At 37.3% G+C, this 5,793-nt stretch overlaps 1 protein-coding gene across 1 annotated transcript in view; it reads right to left on the bottom strand.

Moving 5' to 3' along the window:
- NUP188 (nucleoporin 188) overlaps positions 1–5,793 on the bottom strand; it is a 59,386-nt gene that overhangs the window by 40,977 nt on the left and 12,616 nt on the right. Inside the window, exons 3-6 of the mRNA XM_045288569.1 lie at positions 5,492–5,565; positions 3,457–3,541; positions 1,616–1,696; positions 1,112–1,156 (exon numbers count right to left, since the gene is read on the bottom strand). The gene's annotated coding sequence lies outside the window, so the exon portion shown is untranslated. The remainder of the gene's footprint in view (positions 1–1,111; positions 1,157–1,615; positions 1,697–3,456; positions 3,542–5,491; positions 5,566–5,793) is intronic.

Genomic DNA, 5,793 nt, shown 5'->3' with positions numbered 1-5,793 from the left:
CACTGGTACAGATAGGAACTGGAAACACAGGGAATCCAGGCGGATTATCCCATCAGGACCAATGGTCTGAGTGGCCATACTGGGAGGGTGGAAGTAGGGTGGATTGGAAAGGGAGAACTGATTACAAGGAACTATATGTGACCTCCTCCCTGGGGGACGGACAACAGAAAAAGGGTGAAGGGAGACGTCAGACATGGCAAGATATGACAATACTTTATATATTGTTAAGGATTCATGAGGGAGGGTGGCAGGGAGGGAGGAGGAAAAATGAGGAGCTGATGCCAGGGTCTTGGGTGGAGAGCAAATGATTTGAGAATGATGAATGTAAAAATGTGCTTTACACAATTGATGTATGTATGGATTGTGGTAAGAGTTGTATGAGCCCCTAATAAAATGATTTTCAAAAAAAGTGCAAACAACAACAACAAAAATATTTTGAGGACGAGGGCAAAGAATGTACAAATGTGCTTGACACAATTGATATATGTGTGAATTGTGATACGAGTTGTGTGAGCCCCCAATAAAATGATTTTTTTTTTAAACAGAAAAAAAATTTTCTATTTTAAAATGAGCTCCTAAGTCAAATTGTTGCAAGGGGTGAAGGGAGGAAGGGGTAGAGAAATAAAAGAAATATAAATTAATTCTAGTGAATTTAGATCTAGAGCAGTGGTTCTCAACCACCCTTTTACAGGGGTCGCTCGATTCATAACAGTAGCAAAATTACAGTTATGAAGTAACAATGAAAAACAAATAAATAAATAATAAGAAAAAAGAAAATAATTTTATGGTTGGGGGGGGTCACCACAACATGAGGAACTGTATGAATGGGTCGTGGCATTAGGAAGGTTGAGAACCACTGATATAGGGGAAAAAATTATCTATAATCAAATCTTACCACCAATGATGAAAGATTACCTTCTGGATAAATTCCTAAGCTTGAGTTAGTAGGGTAAAAAAGGTCTTTTATTTCATAAATGAATTAATACACATCTTCATTAAGACCTCACTGCTCACTCAAGAGAACAGTCAAAGGTGAAAAATTGATCAGGGAGAACAGGTCAGAAGCTGTCATCCACCTGGACATCGAAGAAGGAAGATGGTGACTACTAACCTTCAGAATCAAGGCCTGGCTCTGCCTCTCGTCTTGTATTACCGTCTGAAGGAAAACAAACAGTCAAGAAGCCATCTTTTAGGCAACATTCAATTATCGACATGAAAGGTACATATCTTTATTTCCACCCCTCAATATTTTAATTGTGATTCATATCTGGAAACATTTTTCCCTAAGGATATGCAAATCTAAGCCCAAATCCCTTTCTCAGCTCTGGTCTTAATTCCCTCATGTGTAAAATGAGGGACTAGACAAGTCCTTTTCAACACTGACATCATAAGATCTATGATTAACATGCCAATCTTTGATCTAGTCTCCACACCCCAATCCAAAGGACAAACATTAGATTGAAGCAGATTGGCTTTGTAAGTTTTTACAAAGTTTTTTCTAAGAATGATCGTATCTGATCACTTACCTCTATTGCAAAAAACTGGTAGCAAAAACCTGTAGCAAAGATCTAAAAGCAATAAAGGCAGGGGACAGGAGCTGGATATAATCACAAACCTTCAATGAGCCCCGAGTACCCCTGTAATCCTCTTGAAGGTAACACTGAAGTAACTGTACACTCTGTTCTTCATCAAGACCCTGAAACGTACAGGTTAATAGTGAAGAAGAGCCACATCAACTGAGAAACCATAAATTGAATGCAAAGCATTCTGATGATCTGTCCTCTGGAATGAACACAAGGATTAAATAAATAGAATTCCTTTGGAAAGATTTCATATAACATAATTTTAAACCTAAAGAATAGAAAAATAGACATGCAATTTACAGGATGATGCCAGAAACAAGCATCCTCATTCATAATTATCAATACAACAACAGGTATGAACTGGCATCCAAATTTAAGCAAGAATACTTAAATATGAGGGGCTACCCCACCCCCCAAAAAACTGGAATTTTCCCAAAGCTCTGTATTTAAAATTTTTTCAAAACAACCTTATCACCTTCAAAGTACTCTCCATTACACTTAATACAGTTATCAAAACTGTGATTCCATTCTGGGAAACATTTTTCAAACTCAACTGGATGGAGAGAAACCCCTCATTTTCATCTTCACCTCTTGCACATTGTTACATTGCTGTCCTTTCATGTCCCTCTTTATTTGTGGAAACAAAAAGAAGATGCACAGAGTGGTGTCAGGTGAGTAAGGTGTGTGGGCTAAGGCATGCTCTTTTTTGCCAAAACCTGGCACACTGAGATGGCTGTATGAGCAGGTGCACTGTCCTAGTGGCAAAACCAGTCCCCCGACTGCCACAAATCAGGCCTTTTTTGTCACACACAGTTACACAATCTTACCAGACCCTCTAAATCAGCGGTTCTCAACCAGTGGGTCGCGACCCCTTTGGCGGTTGAAATACCGACTCTTTCACAGGGGTCGCCTAAGACCATTGGAAAACACAAATATTTCACAATATATAATTACATATTGCTTTGTGATTAATCACTTTGCTTTAATGATGTCTAATGGTGTTCAATTTGTAACAATGAAAATACATCCTGCATATTGGGTATTTACATGACGATTCATAAGAGTAGCAAAATTACAGGTATGAAGTAGCAACAAAAATAATTCTATGGTTGAGGGTCACCACAACATGAGGAACTGTATTAAAGGGTTGCGGCATTAGGAAGGTTGAGAACTACTGCTCTAGATAGAAAGCTTGATTAACAGTCTGACCTGGTGGAAGGAACTCCAAATGCACTAGGAGTTGACATTTTCTTCCTTTAGGGAAGTTGACGGACGTCCAGAACATGGTTTGTCATCAATCGACATTTCACCTTTTTGAAATGAGAAAACCACTCATACACTTGAGTTTTTCTCATACCGCTATCCTTGTAAGCTGTGTTCAACATCACAAGTTTCTGCGCCATTGTTCCCAAGCAGGAAACAAAATTTCATAGCCACAGGCTGTTCTCTTAAATCGGCCATCACAAAAAATGAGGTTCCAGCGAAACTGCTTTTATGAAAATAATTCACTGTGACCAGAGAGAACCTTCCCAGGCAACACCACTGGGTGCACTAATTCAGAGCGAGTTGCTCAATGTTTGCCTAGCAGGAAGAATGCATTCTAAGAAAGTGCCATTCGGTGACACTTTTTCAGTGGTTTTTTTTTTTTTTTTTTTTTGGGGGGGGGGGCGCGGGGCGGGGTAGCCCATACTATTTAAATACAAACTAGTCAATTTAAATACAAACTAGGCCACACTGGACATTTTTTCAAACACAGGCTCAAATTAAGCTCCTAAATTAAAATAAACTGCATTTCACTAACCACAACTAACAATGCAACCATGCTTATTCACACTGTAGCAAATATATGGAGCCAGTGCTAATTTTTACTCACCAAAAACTTGCTGATTCTTAAACCCAGCTCCTTCAATGCTGAAGCTACGTCTTTATTTGCTTTCACTTTTTCAGCTGAACTCTGACTATAAAAAGAACAATGAGTCATTTCCTCATTCTTAATAACTCTCTAGCAGTTTAAAAAAAGTACTAAAAGATATTGTTACAGACCTTTTTCTGCCTATAGGTGCCTACAAAATATACACATACGCACATACACACAAACAAGTTCACCTTTATATAGCTCCTAACAAAAAAATTTATTATTCTTAAGTAATAAATACACTACATGTGTTACAAACTACTGTTGTTATAATAATGTCAACTACTTAAAAGATATATAAGATTACACTATTTCTGATCATTATATCTATCCAGAATTTACAGATGAATACTATTATCTATGCCCATTTAAAAACTGAACTACCAACACTTAGATTAAAAGCAACTTACCAAAAATCGCACAGCTATCATAAAGTTTGGTTGATATTTAAAACCAGGTCTACTAGTATACATACATGTATTATTAGCTCTGTCTACTCAGAGAGCCTAGAAGCTAAAACACCCCAGTAGCAGTGAGCACTCTCAATGTCTAGAGATAATGGTTTCTATCATTCTCCAGTAAAAGACATCAAAACTCCTTGGAAAATGACTGACTCTAGGTCTGCCTGGGGCAGGGGAAAAAACAAGATGAGTCTGGTGTATTTTGTCAGAAAATAAGGGTTCAAATAACAAAAGAATAGGAATACCATATATACTTGTATATAAGCCGAGTTTTTCAGCACATTTTTAATGCAGCTTTTGTGGTAAAATTAGGTGCTTCGGTTGATATTTGGGTCAGTTTATCCTCATACAGTATGTCAAAAAAGACACAGAAGCCAATCTAAAAGAGCTCCCAATGGTCATAGTTGGAACAAAGTATAACTTAAACATGCATGAGTCCATCTGATATTAATAATGAATAAATTAAATAAGGGAGGAGAAAAATATCGAACTCCAAATAATACAAAATATGTCTGGGATTTACTTCAAAGTGATTACAAGGGCAGGATAAGTAAGGGAAAAAAGTTCTTCACTAATCTAGAGAAAGAAAATTTAGAAAGTAAAGATGTAATAAATTCAACAGATGTTCAGAAGTAGAAGGAAAATAAGGTTGGCATGGGAATTCTAATACACAGTAAAATTATATCTGGATGAGGAATTAAGATAAATTTCTAGTTCTAGAAAAAAAATTTCCTAGTTCTGAAACTATGTTCTACTTTTTTTTTTGACTCTGTGCTTTATTTTTGCTTGTTTTCAATTGCTCAATATCTACCAAAAAAAGGAAAAGCAGTAAAAAAAAACAAAAACACAATAAAACCCATCTCAAAGGCCTGTGCTGAGAATTAAATTACTGCTACGTTAATAATTGGTACATAGTAAACACTAAGTAAATGTCAGCTGCTATGATCACTATTCAAGGAGTCCTGGTGATGTTGTAGCTAAGCACTGGGTTGCTAACCACAAATTCGGCAGTTCAAAGTCACCATCCATTCTGTGGGAGAAAGATGATGTTTGTCTGTTCCCATAAAGATTTACTATCTCAGAAACCCTAAGGAACAGTTCTACTCTCTGTCTTATAGGATTACCAGGAGTCAGAATCCGCTGGATGGCAGCAGACTTAACGGTTTTATTATCATACACTGCTACATCCCACCATTCAGTGTTGACACTGTCTCACACCAACATGGTGGGCCCAAGGAAATATTAGGAAACTATTGGTTGAATATTTAGTAAATCCTTACTCCCAGACACTAGGGTCACATAACTCTACAACACTATGTTTTCTAGAATAAATTTTCCTTTCTTTCAATGGACAGAAAAATGTGCCCTACTTTTTTCCACTAATAACCAAATAGTATTTATTCTCTCTTATCTACATAACCCAACAATATCATATATAAGGAGCCACCTTATATGATATATATATGAGAGAGCTTCACCTCCACCAGCTTTCTCAGAGGGATTTTTCTAGCAGGTACATGGAACAGTCATACCTGGGGGGTTTGTAGTAAGAAAGCCCCTCCAGCAGTCGCTGCCAATGTTTATTCAGTTCTGCCTCAATCTGATTCTGGAAAGGAAGAAGGCAATCTTTTTTTTAAATCATTTTATTAGGGGCTCATACAACTCTTATCACAATCCATACACCCATCGATTGTGTAAAGCACATTTGAACATTCATTGCCCTCAACATTCTCAAAACATTTCCTCTCCACTTAAACCCCGACATTAGGTACTCATTTTTTCCTTCCCTCCCTGCTCCCCGCTACCTCATGAGCCCTTGATAGTTTATAAATTG

The sequence above is a fragment of the Echinops telfairi genome, unplaced genomic scaffold (genome assembly GCF_000313985.2).
Source record: "Echinops telfairi isolate 266 unplaced genomic scaffold, ASM31398v2 ScPeMD7_22;HRSCAF=79, whole genome shotgun sequence".
Lineage (NCBI taxonomy): Eukaryota > Metazoa > Chordata > Mammalia > Afrosoricida > Tenrecidae > Echinops > Echinops telfairi.
Note: the sequence above shows the minus strand (reverse complement) of the source record. Positions and strands in the feature narration are given on the sequence as shown.